Below are 12,120 nucleotides of genomic sequence, written 5' to 3'. Positions count from 1 at the left end.
AAGAGCCATCTTGGTGCCCAAGTTGTAGAATGATCTCTCAGTGAAGGCTTCCTAATGCCAATGCTTATGTATTTTAGACATAGGTGCCGGGTCCCTATGAAGGGCACCCACTATTTTTGTGTGTGCCAGAGCTGTGCACGCCATGGAGGCATGCATGCCCGACAGTGTGCATGTCCGAGGTCAGCCTGCCTGCTGATATGCACATGTGACGTCAGCACACCACAGGGCATGCTGATGTCAGATGCACACACTGGCAGGCATGTTGATGATGGTGGTGGTGGTGGTGGTGATGATGATGATGATGATGATGATGATTTATTATTTATACCCAGCCCATCTAGCTGGGTTTCCCCAGCCACTCTGGGCGGCTTCCAGCAAAACATTAAAATACAAGCCAGCCTGCTTTTAGATGCCAGGCGAAGACTATCATAATAATCATCACTATCATACCTGCTTAACTGCTATTTTAACAAAGGTTTGTTCTGCATTAAAAATAAAAAGAGAAGTACTAAAACTTCTTTTAATTGTTAACATGTAGCAAATTAGTTTGCATCAAGAGTTGGGCTACTCCACCTCTTTTATTCCATTTATAGAGGCACATTTAAGATGCTGTGATTTCTAGATTTATATACGCAACCTCCCTAACTGTAGATGAGTTGTTCAGCTTGCATCCACTGGGATGAGGTTCAGGACCTATTATGGCTGCCTTCATGGGCATAGCCAAGGGGGGGGCAGGGAGGGGCAGCTGTCCCCCCTAAATCAATAAAAATTCTTAGCAAACTGAGGTTCTGCCTCCCCAACAAAAGGCCTGCCCCCATAACAAAAACCCTGGCTTAGAAAGACAAGTCCAATATCTGGTTCTGCTTCTACCGCCTGCTGAGGTGCTGAAAAGCATCGCTCTCTGCTTTGGGGAATGGGGTGTCCAGGTGAAAAAGAAGGCATGGTTCCTGCACCTTCAATTGTTGTGAACAAGAGAGAATCTTGGCAGCCAGCTACCTCTGCTTCAATTCCAGAGCTGCAGGAGCACTGTCCTCACCCTTATATTCTTTTGCATCGAGCCACCTGATTTATGGCACACCAAAATAGGAGATCATTTGCAAAAGGCCCCATGGCTCAGATATGATGGGAAAGACCTGAGCTCTAAAGGTCTTTTTCCAGCTACACTGGCTCCCGGTGGAGTACCGGTTCAGATTTAAGGTGCTGGTTTTGACCTTTAAAGCCCTTCATGGCCTAGGACCCGCGTACCTACAGGACCGCCTCTCCCAGTATGCCCCATGGAGAGCCTCAAGGTTCATAAATAGCAACACCCTAGGAAGTTAGATTAGCTTCAACCAGAGCCAGGGCCTTTTCAACTCTGGCTCCAGCCTGGTGGAACGCTCTGCCTCATGAGACCAGGGCCCTGCAGGATCTGTTTTCTTTCCGCAGGGCCTGTAAGACAGAGTTGTTCCACCTGGCCTTTGGCTTGGAGCCAATTTGATTCCCTCCCCCTCTTTCTTTTCCTTTCTCCTCCTGTGAGGCTGCATTTTAATGTTTCAATATTTTAATGTTGTATTTTAATCTTGTTTTTAAGTTGTATTCATTCAACTTGTTTTTATTATTGCTTGTTAGCCACCCTGAGACCGGCCTTGGCTGGGGAGGGCGGGGTATAAATAAAACATATTATTATTATAAAGCATTCTCTAGACTGTGAACATTCTGCCTGAAAAATGTTGCCTTTCTGCAGGAATCAAGGGGTCGTCATATGATGTTTCTGAGTAGCACGCGGCTCCTTAATCCTCTTGGCTTCAGGAAACACAGACAGATTATCACAGGGTCTTTGTGCCTGCTTCGAGCTCCCCAAACTAGGCTGCTTTCTCTCTCTTTCTCCCCCAAAATAGACTTTAAAAAAGTTGACTCAAACTGCAATCACTCTTGCTGCACTATTTCATTCTGCATGCTGGTTTAACCACTAGAAAACCTGAAGACCTTTGCCACTCATTGAATCCTGAACGTAAAGTGGAAGGAAAAACCAGAGATGGCTCATTTGTGGGGAAATTATCCAGTCGGCTACTTGACAAAGGTCAAAATGTAGGACACTGTCTCACAACACAGGGAGACAGACAGATGCTGTGTGGCTTTTCAGGCTGCTGTAAAATTGTAGAAATGCAACTGTATGACATTATTGCAGTCAAACCAACAATTCATGTTTGGCCAGATAGGCACATGAAGGGGCTGAGGCTCACAGAGCTTTCCTGAAAAAATTGCTAGAGAGAACTCTGTGAGATTACTTCCTTTGTCTGCCTTGGCAGGAAGCTGTAACACTACATACTTCCTTCCTGCCTAGGCATCCCTTCTCCTTCTTCATCATGCCTTCAAGCAGACCACACATGCATGCCTGGGCTCTGCAGCTCAGACACTATTTTTTAACTTGCATTTTGTACTTTTGTAACTTAGATAGTGGCCATAAACTTGCCTTGTTATTTGCAGTGCTTTCTAAGGCCCATTTGACTTCACTTTCCAGGATGTCTGGCTCAAGGTCAGCAACCACACTACCTGGGGTGTACGAAACATCCATATCTTTCTGGTATAATTCCTCTGTGTATTCTTGCCACCTCTTCTTGATGTCTTCTGCTTCTGTTAGTTCCTTACCACTTTTGTCCTTTATTATGGTAATCTTTGTACGAAATGTTCCTTTCATATCTCCAATTTTCTTGAACAGATCTTTGGTTTTTCCCATTCTGTTGTTTTCCTCTATTTGTTTGCATTGCTCGTTCAAGAAGGCCTTCTTGTCTCTCCTTGCTATTCTTTGGAAATCTGCATTCAATTTCCTGTATCTTTCAGTATCTCCCTCGCATTTTGCTTGCCTTCTCTCCTCCGCTATTTGTAAGGCCTCATTGGACAGCCACTTTGCTTTCTTGCATTTCCTTTTCATTGGGATGGTTTTCGTTGCTGCCTCCTGTACAATGTTACGAGCCTCCATCCATAGTTCTTCAGGCACTCTGTCCACCAAATCTAAATCCTTAAACCTGTTCCTCACTTCCACTGTGTATTCATAAGGGATTTGACTTAGATTGTATCTTACCGGCCCAGTGGTTTTTCCTACTTTCTTCAGTTTAAGCTTGAATTCAGTTTAAGCACTGCAAATAACAAGGCCAGTGGAAGTGATGGTATTCCAGCTGAACTATTTAAAATTTTAAAATATGATGCTGTTAAGGTGCTACACTCAATATGCCAGCAAATTTGGAAAACTCAGCAGTGGCCAGAAGATTGGAGAAGATCAGTCTACATCCCAATCCCAAAGAAGGGCAGTGCCAAAGAATGCTCCAACTACCGCACAATTGCACTCATTTCACACGCTAGCAAGGTTATGCTTAAAATTCTACAAGGAAGGCTCAAGCAGTATGTGGATCGAGAACTCCCAGAAGTGCAAGCTGGATTTAGAAGAGGCAGAGGAACCAGAGACCAAATTGCAAACATGCACTGGATTATGGAGAAAGCTAGAGAGTTCCAGAAAGACATCTATTTCTGCTTCATTGACTATGCAAAAGCCTTTGACTGTGTCGACCACAGCAAACTATGGCAAGTTCTTAAAGAAATGGGAGTGCCTGATCACCTCTTCTGTCTCCTGAGAAATCTCTATGTGGGACAAGAATCTACAGTTAGAACTGGATATGGAACAACTGATTGGTTCAAAATTGGGAAAGGAGTACGACAAGGCTGTATTTTGTCTCCCTGCTTATTTAATTTATACGCAGAATACATCATGCGAAAGGCTGGGCTGGATGAATCCCAAGCTGGAATTAAGATTGCCCGAAGAAATATCAACAACCTCAGATATGCAGATGACACAACTTTGATGGCAGAAAGTGAGGAGGAATTAAAGAACCTTTTAATGAGGGTGAAAGAGGAGAGCGCAAAATATGGTCTGAAGCTCAACATCAAAAAAACGAAGATCATGGCCACTGGTCCCATCACCTCCTGGCAAATAGAAGGGGAAGAAATGGAGGCAGTGAGAGATTTTACTTTCTTGGGCTCCATGATCACTACAGATGGTGACAGCAGCCACGAAATTAAAAGACGCCTGCTTCTTGGGAGAAGGGCAATGACAGGCCTAGACAGCATCTTGAGAAGTAGAGACGTCACCTTGCCAATAAAGGTCCATATAGTTAAAGCCATGGTTTTCCCAGTAGTGATGTATGGAAGTGAGAGCTGGACCATAAAGAAGGCTGATCCCCGAAGAATTGATGCTTTTGAATTTTGGTGCTGGAGGAGATTCTTGAGAGTCCCATGGACTGCAAGAAGATCAAACGCATCCATTCTTAAGGAAATCAGCCCTGAGTGCTCACTGGAAGGACAGATCCTGAAGCTGAGGCTCCAGTACTTTGGCCACCTCATGAGAAGAGAAGACTCCCTGGAGAAGACACTGATGCTGGGAAAGATGGAGGGCACAAGGAGAAGGGGGCGACAGAGGACGAGATGGTTGGATAGTGTTTTCGAGGTTACCAGCATGAGTCTGACCAAACTGCGGGAGGTAGTGGAGGACAGAGGTGCCTGGCGTGCTCTGGTCCATGGGGTCACGAAGAGTCGGACACGACTAAACGACTAAACAACAACAATAAACTTGCCTTCATTTTGCTACTGTAATTGCTGCTTCAAGACCTAGATTGTGTAAGTAAATGCTACTTTTACTTCTTCACAAAACACTGTGAGTGATTGTTGTTTTGAAGAGAAAAGGGATAATACCAGGAAAACCCAGCCTGCCTTAAAGCATCCTGGATTGTTCTTTCTAGAAGGTTACATCAACCTTGTCTTAACTTCCAAGTTTAAGGTGAAAAGGATGGTACTCTGCTGATCTCACTAACATGAGCAAGGAAAGATAATAGCTAAATAATATATCCTCTCCTAGTGTCTAAATTCATTCCTACAAACAGACACAGCTTCCTGGATAGCATCTCCATGCCAGAAGGGCTGTACATATTGGGATTCTCCTTGTGTTAAAGGGAAGGTGGGGAACCTTTAACCCTCCAGATGTTATTGTTGGACTCCAACTCCCAGCAGCACCAGCAACAGGGCCATTGGTAAGGGATGATGGGACTTGTTGTCTAGCAACATCTGGAAGGCTACAGATTTTCTATCACTTTTGCACTTTTCCAATCTTAAGCGTTCTCCACATTCAGCATGAAATTCTCCTAATACACACATACACATTTTTGTATGTGGTATTTTCCAGTAAGCGAAGACATTTTTGCAAAGCGGTTTTTCCTAATGCCATGCATTTCTATGCATTGTTTTCACTAATATATGTACAGTGGTACCTCGGGTTAAGTACTTAATTCATTCCAGAGGTCCATTCTTAACCTGAAACTGTTCTTAACCTGAAGCAACACTTTAGCTAATGGGGCCTCCTGCTGCCTCTGCGCCGCCATTGCATGATTTCTGTTCTCATTCTGAAGCAAAGTTCTTAACCCGAGGTACCACTGTATTACACAAACACCTGTACAGTCATACTTTGGTTTTCAAACAGCTTTGTTCTTGAATGTTTTGTCTCCCGAACACCGCAAACCCGGGAGTAAGTGTTCCGGTTTGCGAACTATTGCTTGACTGGAAAACTGCACTGCAAAAGTGTGTATTCTGAAGGATGTCTCTGCTTCGGTTCACACCTTGCTTCAGAAAGCATGAAATAGATAAGGTCACCTTTAAATGTGAGCTGAAATCAAATTTTGCTGCCATCCCAATCTGTTGGATATCTGCCTGTCACTCAACTGTTAAAGGCGATAGTGGGAATATAGCCCTTTAAGTCACACACTCACTTCTTGTTTTAATTCTTTGTGGCTGAAAAAAAATTCAGATTTTTCTGAAGTTTTATAAAATTGATTACTGTAATTGATCACTTAATCAGTTCCAACAGCTTGGCTAATCAGGTAAAAAAAAAAAGAACTTCAGTTTGTAGGCAGCCCTAATTATCACATTAGTGTGTGTTATTATAATTAGAATCTGGATGCTAAGCTTCCACTTGAGCAGAAAGTGGAAGGTCAAGTGACCAAAATAACCCTTATACATCTCTAATCTTTGCCTTTTTCTTGGAGTGGAAGAATTTACCCTTTTGATTGACTTATTCAGGATGCAGATCTCAAATTACCTTAGGCTACAAACGCTTGAGGACCTGTTGGAATTTAGAAGAGGCAGCTTTTGACCGGCTGCCTTGGCATGTCAGGCAGAAGCTGAGCATCTGTCAGAGTGTCCTGAATCACCAGAAATTTCCCACAAGACCAGCATGGCTAATGTCCTCCAAGACACATCTGATGTCTTGATTGATGTGGCTGCAGGTGCCTTTAATCAGGATAGGACTCCTGAACCTCTGCTCCAAAACTCAAAGTAAGAGGATTTGGCAGCAGCCTCGAGAATCATGCAAATCACCTCCACTGCTCACCCAAGGGACAAAGAGAAGCATCTGAACGATGGTTCACTTTGTAAGTCTGCATCAGGTGGAGAGACATGCAGCTGCCCCTTGTGGTGGAAACACTGAATTGCAAGCAACAGCATCTCAATGAAGTATCTTCTGAATCTGACTTGACTCTGCCCACTCAGGCTGGCCATTGGATCCTTCCAGGATGGAAGGAGCATGAAGGACGTCTTGTCCCAGAGAGAGTCACTGAGACAGAAGGATGAGATGGATTCCCTTTGCAACTACATTATAAATTTGTCTTTGGGGGCTGTGGCTGTTCTAATTATGGAATCATAAAATTGCAGAGTTGGAAGGGACCCCAAGGGTCATCTAGTCCAACCCCCTGCAATGCAGGAATCTCAACTCAAGCATCCAACCTCTGCTTAAAAACCCTCAACGAATTTGAGGCTGCAGCAGCTGATGCACAGAAAGCTTCCCTGTACTGGGTCAGACCAGTACCAAGGGTTTCCCAAACTTGGGTCTCCAGCTGTTTTGGGACTACAACTCCCATCATCCCTAGCTAGCAGGACCAGTGGTTAGGAATGATGGGAACTGTAGTCCAAAAACAGCTGAAGACCCAGGTTTGGAAAACACTGGTCTACATGGACTGGTAGAGGTCCTCCAAGGTTTTAGGCAGGAATCTTTCTTTGACTGACCTGGAAGTGCCAAATAAATCAACCTGGAACTTCCTGCATGTCAGGCATAAACTCCACCAGTCAACTGCAACACTTCTGCATAGCACTCCTTCCCATACAAGAGTTTAGTATCTTCAGGCTCTAAATCACTGGCCAACCAGTCTGTTGCTGGATTCCCCCTGGACATGAAGGAACATTAGCCCATACATGAACTCTTAAAAAAAAAAAATTAAGTTTCCATTTACCAAATTAAACATATCATACCAATTAGTCCAAATTATATCAATACACATCATAAAGTCCAAATGTTTTCCAAATTAAAATATTTTGTGGGGGGTACCCATGCTTCGCGATCGTCAGGAGTCCAATCATCCATATTTCTGCTGCTTTCCTGTTTACAATGATGTTTTCAATCCCATATTCCCAACTCTTGTCGTTACTCATTTTCCTTTTCAGTCACCTCCGAGTTCTCTCCACAAGTGGATTGAAAGAAACGGTCTTATTTATATCTCTGTGTGGGCTTTGTAATGCTCTCTCGTAGATCTCTCACAGAAATCCAATAGTCCAGGCTTTCGTTCGAGCAAACATTCGCCATCTTGTCACTCCGATGAAATACAGTCTAAATATCCGCTCGTTAACTTTCCAGACCCGCTGCATCATAATTAGTCTCTCCAGGAGGATAACAGCCCTTTCAAATTGACGATCCCAGCCTGATAACCGATCGGCTCTTCCTCCCTAGACCATCCATCCTGCAGCAAATGTCTGCCTGTCCGTCTCGGATCCCATTTCTTGCTGCGTCACCGAGAGAGTCTCCTTTCTTTCCAAATCTTTCACAAAACAAAACCTTTATTCATGCTGTTTTCCCCCCACACAGTTCATTTATTATCCCACTTGCAAACTGGTCGTCGAGACAGTTCTTTAAGGGGGAGGGTTGTTAGGTACTCACATGAAAAAATAAAAAAAGTCTTCCCCGTCCTTTCCGTACCGTTCCACCTACCAACATGTCAGCAGTTCTCTGATGTTATCTCTGTTCCTTCCGTCCTTCCGTCCCGATCTTCTTCAACTCAGTGGTAAAATTAGTAGCAGATAAAAGCATTCCTGACCTCTCTTGAAGCATGTGCGTTTACTTCTCCAATTCTTTTCTTCTTTTTAAGCAACACAACCAGGCTCGCTCCTGAAAGCAGCTGGCAGGGAGCTCCGATCCTGCTCAAGGGCTTTCCGCCCAGTGCCTCTCACCCCCTCCTTCATCCGAACTCGGGGGTGATTTATGGCAACCGCGGGCGAGGGCAGCATCTTTCCAATTCCCTGGAAAGATGAGGGAGACTGATTTACTCCCCATAATCAGCCTCTAATTACCTCGTGCAAGCTGGACAGATGGTATTGGCAGCCATCTTCCAAGGTGCCCCTAGCGGGCCCCCCATACATGAACTCTTGACACTGTGGAACTGGCACAGTTAAATATGCAACGTAATTCTTGTTCTGCATTTGTAAGAAATAGCTCTTTTAATGAGGCAGCACTTTGGAACTCCCTGCCGGTTGACCTCCGGGAGATGCCTTCACTGTCTCTTTTTCAATGCCTCCTAAAATCATTTGTGCTTAGGCAAGCCTGTTTTGAGATGTAGAATAGTGATGTAGGTTTTAATTGGGTGTTTAACTTATTCGTGACTTTTATTATTATTTGTAGGTTCTGAATAATTGTTTTAAACTGTTTCCTCCCTTTATAAGTTCATTGTTTTATTCTGTGTGAAGAAGCACTTTCTTCTGAATCTTCCAACGTTTGGTTTCATAGGTGGTCCATGAGTTCTAATGTTAAGTGAGAAGGAGAAGAACTTTTAATTAATACTACCATAAGGAATTGAATCAATATTGGTTTGCTCCCTTAACATGTTCCCCCAAATCAGCTGCCTAAAATGACTATCTCCCTCTCCCTCTAAATCCCCATTCTGGATAGGTTTTAGCTCTAGATGGAAACCTGCCCTAGTTGAGTGTCATTGACCAGCAGCAGGTAGAATTAAGGGATCTTGTTCTATGCATATTCATTCCGTATATTATTTCTTCCTTCCAAAACAAGTGATGTTCCGGATTCTTAAATGTTTCTTTTTCCTCCTCCTCCTTCTTCTTTCTCAAGGTCCTATGTATTACTGCATAAGAATCACAGTCATTGAAATGGCAATCTCCATCAAAAGGACTATGGAGGTGGGGAAGAGGAATTCTGAAATTACCTTTAATATTTAAAAACATTACTGAAAATGACCCTGGCAGCACTGTCAGGCTGAATTACGGGAGGTTAATAGGGGTTTTTTGCATGCTAAATAATCTATGCCTTTTTCTTTCTCTTAACATACGCTCAGTGGTTAGTGATAATAGCTATGCAAATAGAACTGGTATAATACTTTTATTTTTTTTCTTAAAACCTTGGAGCCTCTCCCCCAATTGCTAGGAGGAATAGCAAGAACACTAACGCAGTGAAGGCAAGAGGCAGTGAAATCATGTGGTCATAGATCATTTTCCATCTCAACGGCTGCAGCAGGGCTAGAGACTAAAGTAGGTGGAGCAGACATTGTTAGTGGGTGGTTCCCTAGACCAGATGGCTAGGAAGTTGTTTGCTCTTGATGGGGTTACACTCCCTCTGAAGCAGCAAGTGCAAAGCTTGGGGTTATTTCTGAACCCTTTGCTATCGCTTGAGGCTCAGATGGCCTCAGTGGCTTTGACTGGTGGCGTCCTCTAGGTTAGATTACTGCAACACATTCTACATGGGGCTGCCTCTGAAGGCAGTTTGGGAACCTCACCTAGTGCAGAATTCAGCGGCCAGATGCTTGCTGGGACAAAACGATTTGAGTACAGTGGTACCTCGGGTTAAGTACTTAATTCGTTTCGGAGGTCCGTTCTTAACCTGAAGCACCACTTTAGCTAATGGAGCCTCCTGCTGCCGGAGCATGATTTCTGTTCTCATCCTGAAGCAAAGTTCTTCATCCGAGGTACTATTTCTGGGTTAGCGGCGTCTGTAACCTGAAGCGTATGTAACCTGAAGCGTATGTAACCCGAGGTACCACTGTATATCACGCCGATCCCGGCCTGACTGCACTGGCTGCCAATTGGGTTGCAGCAATTACAAATCACTACTAAGCAGATCAGGTTATGCAGAATCAATTTGTAGAGATTTCTGTTTACCGGTATCTCCAAACAGTCTCTCGGACCAAAATAAAATTGATGCAGAAATCCATGGAACCCAAATCAAAGGTTAGAAAAATGAGGAACTGGAATTGACAGAGTCTTGCATCCTTACCCCCTCACTCAGGCCCACCTTCATTCAATAGGTTTTGATGTTTCACTGGGAAATGCAAGGAGACCGGGTTCATTTTCAGCCTTCTTGTTCAGGACAAACATCCCTAGATGTGACATCTACTGGTCCTACAATGTCGTGTCTTGGCAACCTTCCAGAGCTAATAAGGCCTAAAGAGCAAGAGATGGAGCAAATTTCATATATTAATGTGAGCTAAGCTCCTTGCTTTTAGTACCACGCACCCCAACCAAGCCCGGCTTAAATATATTTCAGTGCTCCTGGAAGATCCTGAGGTTTGGTGTTTGAAGGATCTCTGGGGGATGGAAGTAAGAAAAGGTTTTAGCCACTGTTAGCCAGAGGCGCTCGACACTTGGCTGCAGCATACAGAAGGTTTTATTATGTTGACACCAGGAAAATATGCTAATGCTAGTCAAGAGAAGTTACTGAGTGCAGAGGTGCATAGGGTTAGCAGCACGCATGCCCAGTGCTCTCGTTGCCTAGGCAACAAGTGATTGCATCTTATTTTTGACAAAAACTCGTAGGTGTTTGGGAAGTTCTAAAGCATGTGCCCACACAAAGAATGAACTGGTCGCCAATGGTTATCAAAATTAGAGCGGCGTGGCCAGAGGAAGGTGGCGTAGATTGCTGGATCCATAACTTTGAAAAGAAACAAAAGGAAAACAAAAATATAACGTGGGGCATGATTTCAAAAGCTGCTCTCCTACTCAGAGGAAATCGAGGTCATCAGTGGGACTTAAGGCCATAATCTTCCACAAAGCAATTTGGGAGTAGAACAAAGTAATACTAAAATTCCATTGTGTTAGGTAAAAATTGCTTTGGGGGGGGGAAGGTGCATATTAGGAAACATTAACACTGCTCTGTGTGTGTGTGTGTGTGTGTGTGTGAGAGAGAGAGAGAGAGAGAGAGAGAGAGAGAGAAATCACAAACTGATGTGGAGAACCAGAGAATGAAAAACTGAGAGAAACCAAAATTGACTGCTTCGCCTACCTCCAGGTTTAATCTACTTTTTTGTGTCTTGGTTCTCATTTCTGGTTCCATGGTCAACTGCCTATCAATGCACTGTTACTCTCTTCCTTCATTTTCAATATAGACCATCTTTCAATGATAAATGTTCAGAAGTGTGTGTGCGTGCGCACGCGCAATTGAAAAGGACAAATAAACAAAACCTGTATAAAAGCAGGGTGAGAGGAAATAAAACACAAACATGTTGAACTACATACAGCAGTAAGAACTTCTCAGTCTCCTTAAGGACCCAGAGTGTTTTCCCCTGTGAAGGAGACCAGGCAAGAACATAAAATTCCATAACTCCAGCACCACAGCAGAGGAGGCCCAGTTCTCAGAAGATGGCAACTTTACCTCTCTGAAGGAAAGAACCGAGAGGAGAGCCACTCAGGGTTTGGAATAGGACTTCCTCTAGCTTCTAAGATTTCAGCAGGCCTCATTTACAGATTTGCAAGCTTTTTCAGCTGGGGGCCGGTCCACTGTCCCTCAGACCTTGTGGGGGGCCAGACTATATTTTGAAAAAAATAATAATGAACAAATTCCTATGCCCCACAAATAACCCAGAGATACATTTTAAATAAAAGGACACATTCTACTCATGTAAAAACATGCTGATTCCTGAACCATCCGCAGGCTGGATTTAGAAGGCGATTGGGCCAGATCCGGCCCCCGGGCCTTAGTTTGCCTACCCATGCTTTAAGGTCCAGAGAACCTTTTTTTTTTTAATTAATGAAAGCTGAGATTCTCAGGAAGTG

The sequence above is a fragment of the Podarcis raffonei genome, chromosome 4, assembly GCF_027172205.1.
Source record: "Podarcis raffonei isolate rPodRaf1 chromosome 4, rPodRaf1.pri, whole genome shotgun sequence".
NCBI classification, from domain to species: Eukaryota; Metazoa; Chordata; class Lepidosauria; order Squamata; family Lacertidae; genus Podarcis; species Podarcis raffonei.
The sequence above is the reverse complement of the archived record's forward strand: the minus strand, read 5'-3'. Positions refer to the sequence as shown.